At 39.4% G+C, this 25,479-nt stretch overlaps 1 protein-coding gene across 1 annotated transcript in view; it reads right to left on the bottom strand.

Moving 5' to 3' along the window:
- Positions 1-25,479, bottom strand: part of ATG10 (autophagy related 10) — a 605,094-nt gene that overhangs the window by 109,858 nt on the left and 469,757 nt on the right. The gene's annotated exons all lie outside the window — the stretch shown is intronic.

The following is a 25,479-nucleotide window of genomic DNA, read 5'->3' as shown; positions in this document are numbered from 1 at the left end:
GCTGCATCTTAGATGGCTGCTTGAAAGCTTTTAAGACCCCAGTCACTACTCACCAATGCAGGATGTAGAGCAATGCTTTTATGTATTTTGTTGTGCCAATCGAGTTTGGTGTCCCCCAGTACTATGGTCCTGAGGCAGTAGATCTAATGGATCTCTCTCCCATAGTGTCAGGATATCTGTGAGGGAAGCAGCACCCTTCTTTGGTTAATATTGAGATTGGGTTTCGAACTCAGAATTAATACTGAATACGCTAACTATCCACCACTCATCTGTCACTCTGTCATTGTACAGTGGCTTGTGCATTACTGTAATGCAGGAAGGCTACACTACCAGTATTGAAAATACCAACAGGATCATTCATAGTGGACAAGTTTCAGCAGAGCTTCCAGACTTACATAAACTAGGAAGGAGGACCTGGTGATTTACTTGTGAACTTGTCTGATATAGTGCTGGAAGATGAGCCCCTCAGGTTGGAAGGCACTCAAAATAAGTGGGGAAGAGTTGCCTCCTCAAAGTAGAGTCTCCCTTAATGATATGGATGGAGCAAAATTTTTGGAACCTTCATTTGCTGATGTATCACAACCTGAACTAAGAAAAAACAGCTGCAAACATTCAATAATAATGGGAACATGGGGTGTATTAATATGAATCTAGGAAAACTGTTGTTATTAGATGCCATCGAGTCATCTCCAACTCATAGCAACCTCACGTAGAGCAGAACGAAACAATGCCTGGCCCTGTGCCACCCCCACGATCCTTGCTATACCTGAGCCCATCATTGCAGCCACTGTGTCAATCCATCTCGTTGAGGGCCTTCCCCTTTTGCGTCATCTTAGGAGTCACCAAAGATTAAGTATAATGCATAAAAATCAATATTCTAGGAATTAGTAAGCTAAAATGGACTGGTATTGCCATTTTTCATTAGACAATCATTTGGTCTACTATGCCAGGAATGACAAATTGAAGAGGAATAAAACCATGTTCATTGTTAATAAGAACTTTTCAAGATCTATTCTAAAGTAGAATACTGTCAGTGATAGGATAATATCCATACACTTATAAAGAAGAACAGTCAATTCAACTTACGCACCAACTACTAATGTCAAAGATGAAGAAATTAAATATTTTTGCCAAGTTCTGTTGTCTGAAATGGATCAAACATATAACCAAGATGCACTGATAACTATTAGTTATTTGAACATGAAATCTGGAAAGAAAGAAGAAGGATAAGTAGTTGGAAAATATAACCTTGGTGATAGAAATTAAACTGGAGATGGCATAACAGAATTTCACAAAATCAGTAACTTATTTATTAGAAATACCTTTTTCAACATAACATAAACAATGACTACATATGTGAACCTCACCAGATGGAATACACAGGAATCAAATTGACTACATCTGTGGAGAAAGATGAGGGACAATCTCTATGTCATCACTCAGAACAAGGCCAGGGGACAACTACAGGACAAGCCATCAATCGCCCATATACAAGTTCAAGTTGAAGCTGAAGAAAAACTAAAACAAGTTCATGAGAGCTAAAGTACAACCTTGAATATATGTTACCTGAACTAAAGAGACGAGATCTTAAGAATAGATTTGACGCATTGAACACTGATAACCAAATATCAGACGATGTGTGGGATGATATTAAGGGCATACATAAAGAAATAAAAAGATCATTAAAAAGACAGAGAAGAAATAAAAGTCCAAAGTCGATGTCAGATGTTTTTGTTAGGTGCCATTGAGTCAGCCCTGACTCATAGCAACCCTGTGTACAACAGAACAAACACTGCCCAGTTGCTCTTGAATGTAGAGTAGCTAAAGCAAATGGAAGAATTGATGAAGTAAAAGTGCTGAACAGATTATTTCAAAGGGCAGCTCAAGAAGGCAAAATAAAGTATTTTAATGAAATATAAGAAGACTGGGAGCTAGAAAACCAAAGGGGAAGAACACACTCAGCATTTCTCAAGCAGAAAGAACTGAAGAAAAAATTCAAGCCTTGAGTTGCAATACTGAAGGATTCTATCAGCAAAACATTGAATGATGCAGGAATCATCAAAAGAAGATGGAAGGTATACACAGAGTCACTGTACCAAAAAGAACTGGTCAATGTACAACTATTTCAGGAGGCAGCATATGATCGAGAACCAATGGTACTGAAGGCAGAAGTCCAAGCTGCACTGAAGGGAGTGGCGAAAACAAGGCTCCAGGAATTGATGGAATACCCATTAAGATGTTTCAACAAACAGATGACTGGAAGTACTCACTCATGTATGCCAAGAAATTTGGAAGACAGCTTCCTGATGAAATGATTGGATGGGATCCCTATTTGTGCGCATTCCAAAGAAAGCTGATCCACATTTGAAACTCAACGTGGAAATTACTGAACAATATCATTAATATCACATGCAAGTAAAGTTCTGCTGAAGATAATTCAAAAATGGTTGTAGCAGTATGTCAACAGGGAACTCCCTAAAATTCAAGCTGGATTCAGAAGAGATTGTAGAATGAGGGATATTGTAACTGATGTCAGATGGATCTTGGCTAAAAGAAAAGAACACCAGAAAGATGTTGACCTGTGTTTTATTGACTATGCAAAAGCATTTGACTGTGTGAATTATAACAAATTATGGATAACATTGTGAAGAATGGGAATCCAACACTTAATTGTGCACATGTGAGACCTGTACATAGACCAAAAGGTAGTTGTTTTGATAGAACAAAAGGATACTGCATGGTTTAAAATTAGGAAAAGTATGCATCATAGGAGTATCCTTTCATCATAGTTATTCAACCTGTATGCTGAGCCAATAATCTGAGAAGGTGGACTATATGAATAAAAATATAGCATTCAGGAGTGGAAGAAGACTCAAGAACAATCTGCAATACGCAGCTGGCATAATCTTGCTTGCTGAAAGTGAAAAGGACTTGGAGCACCTATTGATGAGGATCCAAGACTACAGCCTTCATACCTCAACATAAAGAAAACAAAAATCCTCACAACTGGACCAATAAGCAATATCATGATAAATGGAGAAAAGATTAAAATTGTCAGGGATTTCGTTTTATTTGGACCCACAATTAACACACATGGAAGCCACAGTCAGAGTCAAATGACATTTTGCATTAGGAAAATATGCTGCAAAAGACCTCTTTAAAGTATTCAAAAGCAAAAATGTCACTTTGAAGACTAAGGTGCACCTTGCTTGGACCATGGTATTTTCAATTGCCTTATATACATACAAAAGCTGGACAACGAAAAAGGAAGATGAAAGAAGAATTGATGTATCAGAATTAAGGCATTAGTGAAGAATATTGAATATACCATGAACTACCAGAATAACAGGAGCTCTGGTGGTGTAGTGACGAAGGCATTTGACTGCTAACCAGAAGGCTAGAGATTCAAACCCACTAGCCACTCCTCAGAAGGAAGATAGGGCAATTTACTTCTGTAGTGATACCGCCTTGGAAACCCAAGGAGGGGTCACTATGAGTCAGATCTGACTCCACAGCAGTGAGTTTGGTTTTGGGTTTTTGCCAGAATAACAAACAAACCTGTCTCAGAAGAAGTATAGCCAGAATGCTTCTGAGAATTGAGAATGGCCAGACTTCATCTCACCTACTTTGATCATGTTGCCAGAAGGAACCAGTCCCTGGAGAAGGATATCACACTTAGTAAAATAGAGGGTCAGTGAAAAAGAAGAAGACCGTTACCAGAGAGACTGACACAGTGGCTGCAACAATAACTCAAGCATAGCAACAATAACTCAAGCATAGCAACAATTTTGAAGATGTCTCAGGTCCAGGCAGTGCTTCATTCTGTCATACATAGGGTTGCTATGAGTCGGAACTGATTCCACAGCACCTTACAACAACATGTTAACTATATATACTCAAGTGCCATTAGCATTCTGTATCTCCTATATACTCTTTTAGTATATAACATTAATTTGATGACTTGATATTTACTGGCTGCTATTATTCTTTTTATTTATTTGTATATACTCTTTGCATGCCTACATCTTACACTGCTAGCATCAGGCCCTTGAACCACCTCTACAATAAGGTTCCTGAGCCCTGTGAAATGACTTGATGTTGCCTAGATTGCTGGCCTTCCTGGCTGTTGGAGAAACCTGAGAACAAATAGAGAGTGATGACACCAAAACCTGTTGCCTAGGTTGCCCTGTCTCTGTGACGATCTGACATGTGGATGTTTTCCAAATTATTACCACACTTGGCACCTGGTCTGAAACCTAAAGACAAAAAAATATATAAGTAGATTCTTCATGAGCTATAGCAGATCAGCTCATGTCAATGAACATATATTGGGCCCTTATTCATGCAGAAGTTAAACATTGTTCATGCTTATTATATACTGCTGATTAAGGACAGAATAAAACAAAATATAGCCCCTCCTGTGAAGGAGGTTACACTCCAATAGGAGAGATTTAACTTGAACAGTTTCAGGTTGGTATGCTAAGTGGAGAAATGCAGAAGGCACCACAGGGTCCAGAACAGAGTTATGCTTGCTCTGTAAAGATAACTAGTCCAGGTTGGCAGAGTGTTCCAACTGGTTTGCAGGTTCCAAACTGAACCACAGAAGCACAAACCTGGAATCACGAAACTAAATGGTGTATGCGGTGGACCATAGAGAGATGGAGAACACAAGAAGTTACATGTATTGGAGAAAGGCTCATGTAGTTCTTCAACTTGCCTCCCCAGCCCTTTGCCAAGTCTTACGTATTCTTCTTCCTAATATTTCTCTCTAATATCATTTCCCTTCTCCATTTCTATTTTTATTCACTCAGTGCAGTAGTCTCCTAACAAAAATGGGGGTTCTACTGTTTAAAAAGAAATTGAAGACTCATTGCCTATATAATTAAAAGAACAAGCACTCCACTCAATAGCCTCTACCTCTCTCTCCTGCTCTATCTCCAACCCTCTCGTGTTCCCAGGCACCAGCTCGGAGGATTGATGAGTAAGTTCCCTGGCTATGTCTCAGCTCACTCCCTAAATGCCCTTCCCCATGTGCAAGACTTTAACCCAGCTGGAGTATCATTCCATCTACAAGCCCTTTGTTCATTCTCTCAGCCAGAAAACTGCACTTATCCCTTCTTTAGTTTCTTACACACATTTATAGTGTCTCTTCTCATATTGTTTTGCAATTGTTTGTTTGCAGAGCTGTCTCCTCATCAGAACATACATTTTTAAAAACTGCATTCAACCCCCTGCACAAAACATCAGTGCTTATCATAAGTGCTCATGTAATGTTTGTGAATGAGAGAAAGAGAAAAGAATCATTTCTATTCCTGCTCCAGGCTCTAATTATAAGCCCAGAAGCAACAAAGCATGTAAATCCAACAGTACAGTTAAAACTGGCTATTAAAGGTAACAGTCCCATGAGAAGGAAGCCTTCTCTCCATGGGCAGGTGGACTACAGCTAATAGTACATGAAGGGATGCAGATAATGAGCCCAGAGGTCTTCAATGGGATGGTGCAGCTGAGCTGATGTTGGGCTCCTATTCTAACTCCTCAAGCAAAATAAGCCTAAAGAAAACTGACTTGTGAAAGTCTCTTCACCATCTACAAGGCCACAGCTAATCAGACAGGACTATTTGAATTTTTGAATTTTAAAACCATTACACACTAAGACTAAGTCGCTGCAGAACCTAGTAAACAGTCAGTGCCTACTTAATGTTTACTATTAATATAGCTTTTTCCATAAAAGAAAAGAGAATCTGTGGAATCAACATCCTAGCATGCTAATTAATTCTCTGTGTGAAAAGAAGTACTAATCTCCATTTTAAAGCATCAATCATGGAAAATAAACTGAAATGTGACCAGATTTTAAAATGCTACTTGTTCTAAAATCAGATATAAATGACAGCTTCCAGGATTCTGTGAAAGGCGATTATATGGCGCTAAGAAACCCATTTAAACACAATCTTCTAGGAAACTTTAAAATACTTTTTTCCAGTTTGAAACTGCTTCCTAATATCACCCTTGATAAGCTTTTCTTGTCTAAGAAGCTTTGCTCTATAAAAATTCCTCCGACTTCTAAGTGAAATATTACTGAATTTCCCAGAAACATTAGCGACAGTTCCTTAGCAACTGTTGATATGTCACAAAACAACCGGAGACAGAGACAATCTTCCCTGAGACATGCAGTCTCTCCCTCCCTCTGCTAACAGAATTCTACAATATGGCACAAAAGATTCGTGTGGCTAAAAATAGTTTCCAACACACATTTTAAAATTTGACGGAGTCTTAATGATTTAAGCCTTCCATATCACAGCTTTGGTTAGGTGTGCCTCAAAAACAGTATATCAAAAGGGTCTGTGCAGAGAAATTTTAGAATCTTTTTCTTTTTAATCACACCATTAACACTCTTGACATTTCAGAAATAATGTTTATCGATTTTGGTGTTAGTACTCCCATAAATTAAGTGATGTAATGGATGGAATTATTGTGGTACTATAAAGAACGTGTCATTTAGATTGTTAACTACATATTAGAAAAAGCACAGACTCTAGATTCATGTAAAAATAGCCCCAGATCTGGATAATAAATAGAAATGGGAGGAAATTGACATATTCCAGTGGAGATGTGTCTGTCTGAACAATTCCCTCCTCTCTGTTACAGAGAAAACAACTGCAATCATTTTAATAAAAGCAAGCTATACAGCAATGATCATTCCATACAAAAAACAACCAAAAGACGAAATTAACACATATAAATTCAAGGTTATTCACCTCACCTCAAAGAAGAGAGTATAAATTTAAAAAGTCATAGGAACTGAGAAAAAAGCACTTAGAACCTGTAGCAGAAAAAATAGTTCAGAAAGCAAAAAAGGCCATACAAAAAAGGCCCCCAATAATCTATACAGCTGTAAGCTTCCACAAGGAACTTGCCTCCGTCACTAGTAGAGGAGAGCTGGAATTTAGCTAAAATTTGTGATTGTAGTTCTTGGGTAAGGATAGGTAGAGTTGCAAACAGTGAGATCACTAAGGTATGAATAGGCTGTTGAAATAATTCCTCTCTGTGTGTGTCTGTGTATGTGTGTGCATGCACACGTGCACGTGTGTGGATTTGAATACATGTGTGTGTGCATTTGGAGAAAAAGAGAGGTTCTATCAAAACCTTCCTCATAGGGCTTTTTGAGTAGTAAATGAAATAATGCATATAAAGCATTTTTCCTTCATAAAGTACTATCAACAGATATTATAAATATTCTGTATAACAGGAATTAGGATTAGAGAAAGATTCATTAACAACCTGTGATATGCAGATGACAAAATCTTGCTTACTGAAAGTGAAGAGGATGTGAAACACTTACTGGTGAAGATCAAAGACTATAGCCTTCAGAATGGATTATACCTCAACATAAAGTCTTCACACTGGAACAATAAGGACCATCATGACAAATAGAGAAAAGATAAATGTTCTCAGGGATTTCATTTTACTTGGATCCATCAATGCCCATGGAAGCAGTGTTCAAGAAGTCAAATGATGTACTGCATTGGACCAATCTGGGGCAAAACACTTCTTTAAAGTGTTAAAAAGCAAGATGTCACTTTGGAGACTAAGTTGTACCTGACCCAAGCCATGGTATTTTCAATCACTTCATATGTACACAAAGGCTGGAAAATGAATAAGAAAGACTGAAGAAGAATTGATGCACTTGAATTATTGTCTTGACAAAGAATATTGAATATACCATGGACTTTCAATAGAATGAACAAATGTGTTTTGAAAGAAGTACAGCCAGAATGATCTTTAGAAGTGAGGATGGCAAGACTTCATCTCTAGTACTTTGGTCATGTTATAGAAGGCACCAGTCCCTGGAGAAGGATATCACGCTTAGTAAAGTAGATAGCAAAAAAGAGGAAGACCCTCAAACAGATGGTCTGACACAGTGGCTACAACAATGGGCTCAAGCATGGCAACAATTATGTTTACTTGTGTTTTATTGACTATGCAAAAGCATTCAACTGTGTGCATAACAAATTCTAGATAACATTGAGAAGAATGGGAATTCCAGAACACTTAACTGTACTCATGAGGAACCTGTACATAGACCAGGAGGCTGTTGTTTGAACAGAACACGGGGACACTGCATGGTTTAAAATCAATGAGGGAGTGTGTAAGGGTTGTATCCTTTCACCATACTTAATCTGTATGCTAAGCAAGTTATCTGAGCAGCTAGACTATATGAAGAAGAACATGGCATCAGGATTGGAGGAAGAATCATTAACAACCTGCCATACACTGACGACACAACTTTGCTTGCTGAAAGTGAGGATGACTTGAAACACTTACTGATGAAGATTGAAGACTACCATCTGCGTGGATTACACACCTCAATATAAAGAAAACAAAAATCCCCACAACTGGACCAATAAGCAGCATCAAGATAAATGGAGAAAAGATTGAAGTTGTCAAAGACTTCATACTGCTTGGTTCTATAATCAACACCAATGGAAGCAGCAGTCAAGATATCAGGTGACATACAGCACTGGGAAATCAGCTGCAAAAGACCTCTTTGAAGTACTGAAGAGCAAAGATGTCTCCTTGAGGGCTAAAGTGCACCTGACACAAGCCATGATATTTTGAATTACCTCATATGCATGTGAGTGCTGGACAATGAATATGGGAAGATCAAAGAAGAGTTGATGCTTTTGAGTTGTGGTGCTGGTGTAAAATGCTTAAGGTACCATAGACTGCTAAAAGAATTAACAAATCTGTCGTGGAAAAAGTGCAGCCAGAATGCTCCTTAGAAGCTAGAATGGCCAGACTTCATCTCACCTACTTTGGTCATATTGTAAGAAGGGCCCATTCCCTGGAGAAGGATGTCATGCTTGGTACAGTGGAGAGTCAATGAAAGAGGCGAAGGCCCTCAACCAGATGGATTGACACAGTGGCTACAACAATGGGCTCAGGTATAGCAGGGATCATGGGGCTGGCACAGGAGTGGCAGTGTTTCGTTCTGCTGAACTTAGGGTTTCCATGAGCCAGAGATGACTTGACGGCACCTAAAAGCAACAACTATCTGAAAAGTTGATGGTTTAAACCCATCCAGAGGCATCTTGAAAGACAGACCTGCAATCTGTTTCTGAAAGGTCATAACCCTGAAAATCCTATGGAACAGTTTTACTCTGCATTCATGGGGTTACTATGATTGGATTAAACTCAATGGCAACTAACAGCATTTTATGTAACACATATAGAGTGTATATCTATATATAAACAACAACAACAACAACTCACCATGATTGAGTCAGTTATGACTCATAGTGACCCCATTGTGTTTCCAAGGCTGTAAATCTTCACAGAAGCAGATTGCTCCATCTTCCCACAGAGCCTTACCCACTACTTCCCACCAGCTGCTCCAGGGAAGAAGATGGGGTAGTATGCTTCCATAAAGATTTACAGCCTTGGAAACCCAATGGAGGCTGCTATGAATCAGAATTGACTCAATGGCAGTAGAATATATATATAGATGTATATATGTATATATCATATATAAAAGGAGCTGTGGTGACATAGTGCCTAAGGTATTTGATTGTTTACTAGAAGGTTGGAGGTTCAAATACACCAGCCACTTGGCAGAAGGAAGATGGGGCAATCTACTTCTGTAAAGATTTACCTCCTCAGAAACCCAATGGGGATTGCTATGAGTCAGAATCAACTCAATGGCAGTGAGTATCACGCACACACACACATGGGGTAAAAATTTATGCCTCATAGGGTTATTATGAGTAGTAAATAATCTAATGCACATAAATAACATAGTGTCTAGTACGTAACAAGTGCTTAACAAATATTAACTGTGATCATCATCACCTCTACTGCCATCACCATCATTTTCCCCATTTTATGCAGAAAGACAGTGAGTTTCCAGGTAAGTTAGGAAACTTACCCAAGGTCACATAGCTATCAAGGGGTTGGGCATAGAGTGATGTCCGTCTAATGGCAAAATTCATGATCTTTCCAATTTTACTACTGGGCTATCATTCCTGTAGTGCAGCTAAGTATTCTGCTTCTACTAAATGAGTTTAAAGAAAAAAGAGAATATATTTGCTGTTAGCATCTTCATTCTTAAGAGTTTTAAAACTCAAATAAATCTAATGAAAACTCTTAATAGCACAAGTTTTATTGGCTAGGTATATTACAATAATCAATATCTACCTATATAGACGAACACATTTCCTGGTCATAGGGCAAGTGTCTAGAAGTGGCTTTTGCTGAAATGTTGCCAGTCTGTCATTGATCTCTTGTATTATACATACCCAATTAGCACTCTTTAAGTCACACAAGCTGCTGAGGTGACTAACTTGATTTTGTTATTCTAAAATAACATCACTGTGAATATAACTGTGGTAGTTAAGGTTGTATGTCAACTTGGCTGGGCCTGGTTTTGAGTGGCTGGGCAGCTAGATATAATTATTCCCCATGGTGAGATTGATAATTAACCCCATGGTAGAATCTACTGGAGCAACTGAGTAGCTGCTTTAGGGATGTGGGCTGCTTCCACTATATAAGAAGCAACTTTGAGGAAGGTCTCTAGTTTTTGACATGCCTGAATTCTGCATGTAACTGTCATTATTCAACAGCTTGCCATGTTGTCTGCTGATCTTGCAACTGTTACCAAAACCAAACCAAACTCACTGCCATCCAGTTGTTTCCAACTCGTAGCGACCCTTCCTTGGATTTCCAAGGCGGCATCTCTACGAAAGTAGATCACCCAATCTTCCTTCTGAGGAGTGGCTGGTGGGTTTGAACCACCAGCCTTCTGGTTAGCAGTCAAATGCCTTAGGCACTACACCACCAGAGCTCTTCGCAGGGACTCTTAATGGACTTGAATCAATGGCCTGCCATGTGATTTGGTAATATTGGGACTGTGCCTTTTTACTTGTTGACTTTGGGTTTGTCAGCATCAGCAGCCAGCAGCTGCCTGGGTGAAAAACCCTCCAGCTTCAGTGGGCTAGGAGCAAGAGGCAGAGCTGAAGCCCAAGGTGAAGGGGCTTTTACCTATCCCTTAAAGCCTGGCACTTTGAACTTGGACTGCTAGCCTCCAAAATGGTAAGAGAATAAACTCCTGTTTGTTAAAACCATCCCATTTATGATATTTTCTGTCAGAGTGGCACTAGGTAACCAAAACGATAATGAATATTTTTTACCATACCCAAATACACTCAAGACTCCATTAAATAAGTCTGGATATAAAAATAATATATCTCTCTGTTCTTGTCTGGATATGTAGAAGGCAAGTAACTTGAAAATAAAAGGGCAGACTATTTACTTTTAATCTGGAGTATATTTAGAGTTAACAGTCCTAAACCAGTGTGGCTCAGGGCTGAGCAAAATTCACTAATTTGAATATCTCTTTTTGTTGCCCTTCCTCTAAGTAGTCAAGCTAATAAGCAGGAGGACATAGCTGGTATGTACAGAATATTCCTGCAGTTTCTATTTTCTAAATCATCAAGGTGTTCTTTAGTTTTATAGACCAGTGTTTCAATTGTTGAGAATCTTTCTGTAGAAAGGCAATTTGATTTCTATCCTTGGATCTTCGATTTTACATTCCATCATCACTAAACATTGATTAAGTCTGCTGCAATATACTCCCTTGTAGTTGGGTGTCTGAATTCTCAGAAGGTCATATTTATTACAGTGTAACAATCTGAAAATATTTAAAAAAAATACTCAATGCAGATGCTATATTTATCAGTGTTAGCCTTTTGTTTTTATTTCAGGGAAAAATGAGCTGGCACTTCTAAACTAATACAACAAATTTAATTCAAGCATTTTTAAAATGAAGATATCTATAAAAATACTCTTTTTTTGAGAATATCATCATTAATAACCTGAAAATCTGTGGTAGGCAGCCTTCTAAAATGGTTCTTAATAATCCCCATTTCATGGTATTCATACCTATTTGTCATCCTCTCTCTCTGAGTGTGAGTGGAGCCTTGGGTCTTGCTTCTAATGAACAGAATATGACCAAAGTGATGAGATGTCAGTTCCATGAAGAGGTTACAAAAAAATTGTGACTTCTATCTTGTTAGCACAGTATCTTGGCCTCTCAGTTCCTCTGTGCAGAGGTTTTGTGGCAAGGAACCCAGGGAAGAGTCAGGAACGGAAACATGCCAAGAACCAAGTGAATGAACTAGGAAGTGAACTTCCCCAGTTGGGCTTTGAGATGACAATAGCCCAAAGAGAGATCCAGAGGTCTATCGAAGCTATACCTAGATTCTTGGCCCACAGACACTGGGAGATAATAAATGTTTTAAACGACAAACTTTGGGATAATTTGTTACAAAGAAATAATTAATCAATAAAAAGTCTAAAATACATAATTTCATTAAGTATATTATTTAATCAATATTTAACACAAGACTATTATGTGCTAGACACTCAGCCAAATAAAAAAAACAAATCAAACCAGTAGCTATAGTGTCAACTCCAACTCATGAAGCCCTTTATCATGTTGCAGTATAGAACTGAGCTCCTTAGGGCTTTCAAGGCTGTAATTGTTCAGACAAAGATTGACAGGCCTTTCTTTCAAGGCGCCTTTGGGTGCATTTGAACTTATCAGTTAATTTTAACCTTTGTTGCCATCAACAGAGTTCAATAAATATTTAACAGGTGCCTAAGGCATTTGACTGCTAACCAGAAGGATGGCGGCTGAAACCCACTAGCCACTCCTCAGGAGGAAGGTTGGGCAATCTACTTCCAGAGTGATACTGCCTCAGAAACCCAAGGAGGGGTCGCTATGAGTCGGATCCAACTCAATGGCAGGGCGTTTGGTTTTTGGTTTGTATTATGTCTTAGGCATTCTGCTCAGTTCTCAGAATACAGATGAGAATGAAATACACATGGCTCTTCTCCTCTGGACCCAGGAAGAAGATTATCCTATGTGCTCTTCCCTGCTACCAATTTTCACTTGATTATCCACAAGAACTGTGATGTGTTAGCAGCCATCTGACAAAGAGAACTCCTCTGCCTCGAGAGATACAAGGTCTCTGGCAAGCTGTAGCCTGGTCTGAACAATGATCCCTCACTCTGAGGGGCTTACAGTTCTCCCCTAAGGCAGAACATTTCTGGTACTATAGGTAGTGATATTTTATTACTCAGCTTCTTTTACACACGAAAGATAAAAACAAGCCTTGAATAAATTCTTCTTATATTAAAAGAAACTTATCCTATTAGTCTAATCATAATAGTAATTATAATTTGAAACTAATTATAATTATTGTAACAACAATGCAACCGCAAATCTTTTGTAAATTAGTAGTCTTCATCTGCTTCTAATAAATTATACCTATCAAGTCTACAAAATGTCATACATTTAACTCATTATAATTGTAATTTATTTGGTTTTAGTTTTACCTATAAGGAAAGTAAACTATATTCACACTGCCTTCATATTTTGTGGCACATTGTTTTGTGGGAAATCTATGTTCTAGAAGATCAGTTACAATTTTGGAAACATCTTAACTCATTAATATTTAAATCTTTATGGATTATGAAGTAAGTGTTCAAAGGTTACCAGGTGGAAGTAAATACTATGAGAATATATCTTACTTTTTTAACTTATGGAAGCAAAAGTAGGCCAATCAGTAGTTCAAGCAGTTTGCAGAGGTGACAATGAAGCTGTGAATCAATCCTAAATATTTGGGATTATATTTGCTGAAAAATACTAAACCAAACTTACTGGCATCAAGTCGATTCCGATGCATAGCGACCTCTGTTGGGTTTCCAAGGCTGTAAATCTTTATGGAAGTAGATTGCCCCATCGTCCTCTGCAGAACAGCTGGTGGGTTTTAACTGATCTTCTGGTTAGTAGCCAAAAGCCTTATCCACTGTGCCACCAGAGCTCCTTTTTTGTTGAAAAGTCACCTTAAAATCTAAGGCCCAAAGTGGAAAAAGAACAACTCTGGCAGTACTCATTGAGCACCACACAAGGCAGAGAATTCTTGGGGTATTCATCCATGTGCTAATATTGTTAGGTGTCATCCAGTCGGCTCTGACTCATAGAGACCTATGTACAACAGAACAAAACACTTCCTTGGTATGCACCATCCTCACAATCCTGGCTATATGTGAGCCCATCATTGAAGCCACTGCGTCAATCCATCTCATTGAGGGTCTTCCCCTTTTTCACTGACCCTCCACTTTACCAAGCATGATATCCTTCTCCAGGGAATGATCCCTTCTGACAACATGACCAAAGTAGGTCACACAAAGTCTGGCCATTCTAGCTTCCAAGGAGCATTCTGGCTACACTTTTTCTGGGATAGATCTGTTTATTCTTCTGGCAGTCCAAGTTATTTTCAGTATTCTTCACCAACACCATAATTCAAAAGCACCAACTCTTCTTCAATCTTCCTTATTCAGTGTGCAGCTCTGACATGCATATGAGATGATTAAAAATACCATGGCTTGAGTTAGGCACACCTTAGACAAATGGTGGCTTTGAAGACTAGGGTGTACCTAACTCAAGCCATGGTATTTTTAATCATCTTGTATGCATGTCGAAGCTGCACAGTGAATAAGGAAGACTGGAGATTTTTATTTTCAGTCGCCTCATATGCATGTGAGAGCTGGACAATGAATAAAGAAGACCGAAGAAGAGTTGATGCTTTTGACTTGTGGTGTTGGCAAAGAATATTGAAAGTACTGTGGACTGCCAGAAGAACTAACAAATCTGTCCTGGAAGAAATGCAGCTGTAATGCTCCTTGGAAGCGAGAATGGCCAGACATCATCTGACCTACTTTGGTCATGTTGTCAGAAGGGATCATTCCCTGGAGAAGGATATCATGCTTGGTAAAGTGGACGTTCAGCAAAGAAGGGGAAGGCCCTCAAGGAGATGGATTGACACAGTGGCTGCAATGATGGGCTCAGGTATAGGAAGGATTGTGAAGTTGGTGCAGGACTGGGCAGTGTTTCTTTCTTTTGTACATAGGGTTGCTATGAGTCGGAGACAACTCGACAGCATCTAACAATAACAACAACAACAGTCTTCAAGTGATATCTTTGCTTTTCAACACTTGAAAGAGGTCTTTTGCAGCAGATTTGCCCAGGACAATAAGACATCTGATTTTTTCACTGCTGCTTCCATTGGTATTGATTGTGAATCCAAGTAAAATGAAATCATAGACAACTTAAATCTTTTCTCCATTTATCATGATGTTGCTTAATGGTCCAGTTGTGAGGATTTTTGTTTTCTTTATCTTGAGATGTAATCCATACTGAGTAATGAAGTCCTTAATCTTCATCAGTAAGTGCTTCTACTCATCTTCAGTAAACAAGGTTGTGTCATCTGCATATCGCAGGTTGTCAATGAGTTTTCCTCCAATCCTGATGCTGTGCTCTTCATATAGTCCAGCTTCTTGGTTTATTTGCTCAGCATACATATTAAATAAACATGGTGAAAGGATGCAACCCTGACACACACCTTTTCTGATTTTAAACCATGCAGTATCCTCCCAGTTCTAAGCACTGGATTTAATGGTGAGCACTGGTTGGGCAATCCTACTTCTGTAGTGATACTACCTCGGAAACCCAAGGAGGGTTCACTATGAGTTAGGGCTGACTCGACGGCACATAACAACAAAAACAGCACTAAAGGTATGGACCCTGCTATCATGAATCCTACATTCTAGTGGACCAGATGAGAAAATGACTGGTCTAGTTGTAAGGAATACACATGGTAGAGATGGCTGCAAAGGGCTAGATGTTACCTTTAAAATCATTAAACCCTTGTTGACATGCTTCTAGGCTCACAGATTATTATATAGCATCTTCCAATAATCTTTCTCAATGTTGGTCAGCTGACAAGCTTTCTCTTTCACTTAAACATTAAATTATGAATTAGACACTGGCATTGTTATTTTCATATGAATCACTTAAAAGCTTGACTAGCATTCCCTGATTTCTGCCCAAAAAACTGGAACAAGGTGGTGGCCAGAGGTAGAAAATTCTTGAGGTTGAACTAGGACAGGTAGTTGGGAACAACCAGAGCAAAGAGATGAAAAGCCAGAATCATTATCAGGAGAAACTGAGCTCCTACTCTGGAAGGTGATATTTACCTTAAGTCCAAAGAGCAAGTTTGAAATAGAAATTGAAGAATAAGGAGTCAAGTCAACATCTTAGACTTAAGAGAAAAAATGGAAGAAAGTCAAAGAATGAAGTTCAAGGCTATGTGAAATTAAAGATGTGTGATAGTTGGAGCTGTGTGTCAACTTGGCTGGACCACAATACTGTGTGCTTTAAGCAGTTGTGACGTGTGTTATTCTCATGCTGGGATTGGATGTGTATGTTTTGAGCAGTCAATCCATTGAAAGGGAGTTTCCCTAGGGGTGTGGCTTGCTTCCAATGTATTTATGGACATCCTGGGAAAAGAGACCCTCTTCTGTGGATCGGGATCCTGTTGTGCTCCTTACAACTGTCTGTGAGCAAACAATCCACCATTCGGCCTGGAGATCTTGGATTTGTCATTCATTGGAGTCAACAGCCAGTATACTGCCTGCCAGCCTTGAGCTCCTCAGCCTCTGCAGCTGCATAAGTTGGCAAAAGCCTCCACCTTGACATTTGATCTAAGAACTTGGGACTTGCCAGCTTCTATGAGAGTGTGAGCCATTTTCCTAAGATAAATTTGTCTTTCTCTATATGTATGTATCAGCTTTACTGGTTTTGCTTCTCTGGAGAACCCAGCCTAACACAAATGCTTCTAGGCTTTTGGCCTGAGAAACTAGGAGGATAATGGCATCACTTATTGAAATGAAAAGACTCAATGAGAGGGGGGAGTGAATTTGGGAAAGGAGAAAATCAATTCTGTTTGAACTACCTTGTTTGAAGTACCATCCAACTATCACACAGGCTGTATAGATAAACTGGTCTAGAGCACAGAGAAGTTTCCAAGCTAAGGTTTTGACAGATATTGTCAAATGGACTTTCACTGAAGTTGTATCTACTTAGTTCCAACAGCACAGTGTGAAACAGTCCTTCCCCCACACCCATTCCTATAGTATGTGTTTCCACACTTTTATATTTTTGCTAATATAGTAGGTTAAAAATGGTATTTCAATGTAGAGCTTCAGCAGCTTTTCAAATATGTAAGCCACTTGTTTTTACTTGTCCATAAACTGCTTGTTCATAACCTTTGAAGGCAAAGTTTCTCAAGATGGGTGATCATAAAAATGATTGTATTGCAATGGGAAGGATGCCATGATATGGAGACATGATAACACAAGATAGAAAGAGCATAACTGCAAAAGCCCACATCCTTGAAAAGGAAAATGGTAAGGGATCCAGACCACAGGGGAAGGTGTTGATATTAGAAAGAGGAAGGTCCACTCTTCTCACGGTAATAGGAGTGAAATCAGAGTATCTGTAGATACAGAAGTTGGTAGGCTATAGAACTGGTGATGATATGATGAGATGACTTTTCTAATTGTATCAGTTCTCACTATAAGAGCATTGTTGTTGTTGTTAGGTATCTTCGAGTTGGCTCCAACTCATAAGTGACCCTATGTACCACAGAATGAAACACTGCCTGGTCCTATGCCAGCCTCACAATTCTTGCTGAGCCCATTGTTGCACCCACTGTGTCAATCCATCTCCTTGAGGGCCTTCCCCTTCCTTATTCACCGTCCACTTCACCAAGCATGATATCTTTCTCCAGGGAATGATCCCTTCTGACAACATGACCAAAGTAGGTCAGACAAAGTCTGGTCATTCTTGCTTCCAAGGAGCACTGAGGCTACACTTCTTCCAGTCCATGGTACTTTCAGTATTCTTGTCAATACCACAAGTCAAAAGCATCAACTCTTCTTTGGTCTTCCTTGTTCATTGTCCAGCTTTCACATGCATAAGAGGCGATTGAAAATACCATGGCTTGGGTTAGGTGCACCTTAGTCTTCAAAGAAATATCTCTGCTCTTTAGCACTTTAAAAATGTCTTTTGCAACAGATTTTCCCAGTGCAATGTGTCGTCTGATGTCTTTACTGCTACTTCCATTGGTGTTGATTGTGGAAACAAGTAATATGAAATCTTTGACGATTTCAATCTTTTCTCCATTTATTGTGATGTTGCTTATTGGTCAAGTTGTGAAGATTTTAGTTTCCTTTATGTTGAGATGTAATCCATACTGCAGACTGTAGTCTTTAATCTTCATCAGTAAGTGCTTCAACTCATCCTCACTTTCAGCAAGCAAGGTTGTGTCATCTGCATATTGCAGGTTGTTAATGATTCTTCCTCCAATCCTGATGCCACATTCTTCTACATATAGGTCCAGCTCCTTGGATTATTTGCTCAGCATACAGATTGAGTAAGTATGGTGAATGGATACAACCTGGACATGCTCCCTTTCTGATTTTAAATCATGCAGTCTAAATCATGCATTTTAAATCATTTCTATATTCTGTGGGATCACTTTTCTTTGGAATGGGTACAAATATGGATCTCTTCCAGTCAGTTGGCCCCGTAGCTGCCTTCCAAATTGCTTGGCATAGACAAGTGAGTGCCCTCCAGCCTGTCATCCATTTGTTGAAACATCTCAATGGGTATTCCATCAATTCCTGGAGCCTTGTTCTTTGCCAATTCCTTCAATGCAGCTTTGACTTCTTCCTTCAGTACCACTGGTTCTTGACCATATACCACCTCCTGAAATGGATGAACATTGACCAATTCTTTTTGGTACAGTAACTCTGTGGATTCTTCCCATCTTCTTTTGATGTTTCCTGCACCATTCAATATCTTTCCCATAGAATCTTTCTATATTGTAACTCCACGCTTGAATTTTTTCCTCAGTTCTTTCAGCTTGAGAAATGCTGAGCATGTTTTTCCCTTTCAGTTTTCTAACCCCAAGTCCTTGCAAATTTCATTATAATACATGAGTTTGTCTTCTCTAGCTGCTCTTTGAAATGTTCAGCTCTTTTATCTTGTCATTTCTTCCATTTGCTTTAGCTACTTTCCATTCAATGGCAAGTTTTAGAGTCCCTTTTGACATCATTTTGGTCTTTTCTTCCTTTCCTATCCTTTTAACGACCTTTTGCTTTCTTCATGGATGATGTTCTTGATGTCATCCCACAATTCCTCTGGTTTTCAGTCATCGGTGTTCAATACATCAAGTTTATTCTTTAGGTGGTCTATAAATTCAGCAGGGATATAATCAAGGTCATATTTTGGCTCTCATGTACTTGTTTTAATTGTCTTCAGCTTCAACTTGAACTAGCATCTGAGCAGTTGATGGTCTGTTCCACAGTCAGCTCCTGGCTTTGTTTTGGCTGAAGATCTTCTCTTTCCACAGATGCAGACAATCTGATTCCTATATACTCCATCTGGCAAAGTCCGTGTGTATAGCTGCCATTTGTGTTGTTGAAAAAAGGTAAATGCAATGAATAAGTTGTTGGTCTTGCAAAATTCTATCATGTGATCTTCAGGGTCAATTTTATCACCGAGATCATATTTTCCAACTACCAGTGACTCTTCTTTGTTTCCAACGTTTGCATTCCAATCACCAGTCATAATAAACACATCTTGATTGCATGTTCGGTCAATTTCAGACAGCAAAAATTGGTAAAAATCTTCAATTTCTTCATCTTTGACTTTGGTGGTTGGTGTGTAAATTTGAATAATAGTAGTATTAACTGGTCTTCCTTGTAGGTGTATGGATATTATCCTATCACCAAAAGTATTGTACTTCAGGATAGATCTTTAAATGTACTTTGTGATGATGAATGCCACGCCATTCCTCTTCAATTTGTCACTCCCAGTGGAGATCATATGGCTGTCTGATTCAAAATGGCCAAAACCTGTCCATTTCAGCTCACTAATGCCTAGGATGTCAATCTTTATGTGTCCCATTTCATTTTTGACAACTTTAAATTTTCCTAGATTCATACTTCATGCATTCCATGTTCCAATTATTAATGGATGCTTGCAGCTGTTTCTTCTCATTTTGAGTCATGCCACATCAGTAAATGGAGGTCCCGAAAGCTTTACTCCATCCATATTATTAAGGTTGGCTCTACTCTGAGGAGGCATATCTTCCACAGTTGTATTTTTAGTGCTTTCCAATCTGAGGTGCTCATCTTCCAGCACTGTATCAGACAATGTTTCAGGGCTATTCATAAAGTTTTCCAGTAATACATCAGACAGTTTTTCACTGCTATTCATAAGATTTTCACTGGCCAATTCACTGGTCCCTTCCTTCTTCCAAGTCTGTCTTAACCTAAAACCTTTGCTGAAACCAGTCCACCATGGGTAACCCTGCTGGTATTTGAAATAACGGTGGCATAACCTCCGGCACATAACAACAACAACAACAACAACAACAACAACCTCCTGCCTTATAGCAACACACAAGACACCACAGTATGACAAACTGACAGATGAGTGGTGGATAAGGTATGAGCAGAAGAAGAAAAGATTAAATTATAAGAAGGAAAAGATGTGAAACAGTGCCTTTGAGGAGTGGTAACATGAATTTATTGGAGGGTGGGTACAACAGAATTACTTAACAGTTTTGCTTATTGTTTTGAGACTTGTGGCCTTCAACTTGAAGTGTGTCCAGTCACTGTGTTTCTGTGACTCTTTTCTCCAATGATATACAATTGTTTGGATATGTGCCCATGGATACAATGAGAATATGGGTTTAAAAGAGAATGTTTATTGTTCTGGGTCTTGGGATCTACACTGGTTCTGAAGAGACAGAAGAATGTAGAGGCCATAACAGTGAAGAGAGGTGAAGCAAAAGGACTGCCGGGCTCTGTGAGGTTGGAGGACTGCTAGAATGAGAGTAAGAATATGTGAATGAGGGTGACCCATATGAAGTCTGTACATAAGAGAAATGAGGAGGGTAGGAGATGGGTTAGCATGGGCCTCAAAGGAGCTGGAGGTTTTACACAAGGATAAAGGAGTCACAAGCCTAAAACAGCAGTTTGAGATGTGCAGAAAAGAGAAACTCCTATAAAGAAGGCTTCAGGGAAAGCAGGCTCCTCCCGAGAAAGTGAAGGGCAGTTGAAGACAAGCCTGAGAGAAATACTCAGTGAAAAGGCTAAAAATGTAGGGAATATTTTTCCCCTAAAAAAAGAAACAGCACAGTGAAAAGTATGGCATGGAGGAGAGTAGTATGGAACATGGTCAGGAGGAAGAAAGAATAGACGAGAATGAGTATAAGAACTGTGGTAGTTAAGTTTATGTGTCAACTTGGCTGGGCCTGGCTTTGAGTGGCTGGGCAGCTGGTTGTAGTTATTCCCCAAGATGAGACTGGTAATCAACTCTGTGGCGGAATCTGCCCTGAGCAGCTGAGTAGCTGCTTTAGGGATGCAGTCTGCTTCTAGTACTTAAGGAGAAGCTCTGGGAACAGTTTCTGAGCTTTTTGGTATGCCTGGACCCTGCATGCAGCTGAATCTTCATTTAGCAGCCTGCCATGTTTCCTGCTGATCTTATGATCGTCTCTGGACTTAGTGGTCTGTCATATTGTTTGGTAATATTGGGACTGTACATTTTTACTTGCTGACCTTGGTTTTGGCAGCCTCTGCAGCCAGCAGCTGCCTGAGTGAAGAAAGCCTCTAGCTCCAGTGGGCCAGGAGCAAGAAGCAGAGCTGAAGTCCAAGGTTGAGGGGCTTTCACCCAGCCCCTAGAGCCTGGCACTATGAACTTGGACTTCTAGCCTCCGAAACTGTAAGAGAATAAACTCTTGTTTGTCAAAGTCACCCATTTGTGGTACCATCTGTTAGAGCGGCACTAAAGAACCAAAACAAGAACCCAGAAGAAGTTAGGTAAGTAGAGTCACATGAGTACATCATGAATAGAGCAGAGAATAACCCAGAACTTGTAGATTATACATAAGAAATGATAAAAACCAAACTCACTCCTGTGACTTAACTTTCAGCCAAACAATAGCCAGGACTATGAACCGAACAACTATACCAGGAAGATGAACTCCTCAGATCAATCCATCATGGGAAATCAGAAGGGCAGCATTTGCACAGGAAGAAAGATAGGGAGGCAGGAATGCATAGGCAAGAAGAGCACCAGGAAAGGGTAACTATAGGGAGGAAGAGCCAAGAGAGCTGTTACACTGTGGGGGGGGTGGGGAATATGTAATCAGTGTCACAAAACAAAATGCCTATGAACTGTTGAATGTAAAATTAATATGCTTTATAAAATTTCACCCGCATCACAATAAAAGGTTAAAGAAAGAAAACCCTATGGAGCACAGTTCTATTCTGACACACTTGGGATCACCATGAGTCAGGGTCAGCTCCACGGCAACTGGTTACCTGGTGACGCTGGGGATTAAATGAGTTATCCCATGTTAAGCACTCAGAACAGGTCTCAGCTCCTAGTAAACGTTCAATAAATGGAAGCTGTAATTAATCAAAGGAGAAGACAGAGAAGGCAATCTACTTCCAAAGATTTACAGCTTTGAAAACCCAAGGAGAGTTGCTATGAATCAGAATCAACTCAATGGCAGTTAGTTTGGTTTTGTGACTTTTGGTGATTAGTCATGGAAAATAAAAAAGGAAACGATAAAATCACAATACAGTATAAGATATAAAGAAATGAGGCAGTTTCCATAAATGTATACCCTACAGTGATCCAGAGAATAGTAAATTCCTAGCAGACAACAATGTAACAGGTGCCCTTTGGACACAAGATTTTAGAATCTCATTGTGTACCATGGAAGGAAGTTGGTTCAGTGTTTTACAACTGGGAGCTATTGTGCTGAAATTAAACCTGGAAGTTTTCTTTATGATAATCCTCCTTATCTCTACAGGAGAAACTTTAATTTCTAATTAAACTTCTAAATTAACCCAAATGGAAGCCCACATCATTTAATAGAATCCTAAAATTTAAAATTACATGGAAACTTAGATGCCATTTAGTTCAACCAATCCCTTTCTAGAGAAAAAAAAAAAAAAAGTCTATATTAACCCTCCTCTCCCCAAACTCTCCAACTGCCTCACCTTTTCATCAGCATATATGCTTTAACTCTTGTCCTGACTAAAACCTTGTGCCCTCTGAGGACACTGTTCCCCTTCCAGCTCTCTCAAATAGAAACCCAGTGCCTGGAGGTAGGGCAGGTGTTATTATTTCCTATTGATGGTTAACCAGAAGGTTGGTGGTTCAAACCTCAGAAGGAAGAATGGGCAATCTACTTCTGTAGAGATACCACCTTGGAAATCCAAAGAGGGGTTGCTTTGAGTTGGATCCGACTTGACTACACATAACAACAACAATAGACATTTCCAGTTTCTCTTCTCCTCTGACCTCCTTTCAGTGGCCCAGCTCAGATGGATTCCATGTGCAGCATAGTTTCCACTAGAAACTAGGAAAGCTGGAAAAAAATGTTTAAACATCTATTTGATGGCATCGAAGAGTTACCAAAACACTGACGAGTTAATTGTAGGACAAAGAGTCAGAAGAGGGAAGCCCAGAGAAGTGAGCCTCACATTTGGAGCTTGCTTTCCTTTTGCTGATTCTGAAAGTTCAGGGGTTGTCAAGGAGGTGGGGTCCTGGTAAACACAAAAGGATTTGGGTTGGAATTCAGAAGGAGTGCACTTTAAAAATAAATAAGGGTACTGGAAACAGATCAGCCCTTACAGGGACTGAAATGCAGTTTGGAAGCATCTCAGTCTTTGGCAGGATTAATGTGAGCACCAATTGCTAGTGCCCCTAGTCTACCTGCCTGCCTAAAGCAGAAGAAAATCCTCTCTGGAGAAAAATAATATTTCACAGAGTCTTAAATTATCTCTATAATTTTTTTCATGCACACAACATCTGGCTCTAAATGAAAAATAGCTACATATATAGAAAAAGACTTGACCAAAAACCAAGGGGGAAAAATGGATAACAGAAACAACCTACATAATCCAGATAAAGTGAGTTATCAGACATGGATTTAAAACTTCTATTAATATACTCAAGACAAGCTTGAGAATTTGGGGAGCAAACTGGGTTTACTTATTTTTATTTTCATTTTTAGAGAACCAAATGAAAATTCTGACCTGAAAATACTGTAAGTCAAATTAAGAACTTAATGAAAGGTTTTCAGAGTACCTTGTTGTTGTTGTTAAGTGCCGTGGAGTCATATCTGACTCATAGCGACCCCTCCTTTTGTTTTCGAGGCAGTATCACTACGGAAGTAGATTGCAACCTTCCTTCCAATGAGTGGCTGGTGGGTTTGAACCCCCAGCCTTCTGGTTAGCAGTCAAGTGCCTTAGGCACAACGCTACCAGAGCTCCCTCAGAGTACCTTAGACACAGTGAAACTGGAATACAGGTCAGAAGAAAACATCCAGAATGAAGCATAGAGAAAGAAAAGAGTATGGGAAAAAGAACATAACAGAAGGAGAAGAACATAACAGAAGAAAAAGAACATAACAGAAGGGGGGTGTCTTTGCCTTCTACTGACAAAGAATTGAACAGGAAAAGCCAAATGTCCACATGAACCAAGTTTATTAAAGAGAAGGGAGAGGGGAGGGGCTCATGAGGGGGAGATAGAGAGGGGCTTCCCCTTACTCTAGCTTCCAGTCTTTCACCAAAGGATTTCCTAGAGTTTGTAAAGGGTTTTAGGCAGGAACAAGGCATCATCTTTATTCATAAAATAGGCAGAGGTTTGGGGGTGGGGTATGAAGATCTGGTGTGTGTGCAGGAAGTAGCCAAAATGGACTCTATAGCAAAGGTTGTCAGAACAAAGATGGAACCCATCTCAAAGGCTGCTGGAATGCCATGAGTTACTCTGGGATGTTGAGCATGTGTGATGTCTTTGACCCCTGGTTCGAATCCCAGCAAGGGATTCCTGCTCTTGACTGCTTCTGATGGAAGGTCACTTTGTCGGTCAGATAACTCGGGAGGTTTATTAGCATTTTACAATGGTCAAGCTTGTATGGCTTTTGAAAATGCAACTTTATTTTGCATAAGGGCCTGGTTTGTTAATCAGCAGTAATTCTCTGTTGCCAGCAGCAAGAGTACTGAATCAGAGGCTGCTTGACTCAGCCAGACCTACCAGTATCAATATGGTGAAGGGGTCTTATGAAGAGGACTAAATATCCGTAATTGGAATCACAGCAAAAGAAAATAGAGAGATTGCGGTAGAAGCAATGTATTTGAAGAGAAAATGGCTAAGAATTTGCAAAAACAAAGAGACTAAGCCACAGATTTAAAGAGATCTGTGGATCCCTAAACGAGCCCTGGTGGCACAGTGGTTAAGCACTAGGTTATCAACCAAAAAGTTGGCATTCTGAACTCACCAGCCACTCTGTGGAAGAAAGCTACGACAATTTGCTTCCATAAAGATTACAGCTTTGGAAACCTGATGGGGAATTTCTACTATGTCTTATAGGGAGGGTCTCTATGAGTTGGAATCAACTTGACAGCAACAAGTTAGCTTCTATTTTTTAAAATGAGTTCCAAGGAGGATACCTCTTTATTTTTATTTACTTATTTTTTCCTTTTTTTTTT

Source organism: Orycteropus afer, unplaced genomic scaffold (assembly GCF_000298275.1).
Source record: "Orycteropus afer afer isolate SDZICR_OR568_19922 unplaced genomic scaffold, OryAfe1.0 scaffold00107, whole genome shotgun sequence".
NCBI lineage: Eukaryota > Metazoa > Chordata > Mammalia > Tubulidentata > Orycteropodidae > Orycteropus > Orycteropus afer.
Note: the sequence above shows the minus strand (reverse complement) of the source record. Positions and strands in the feature narration are given on the sequence as shown.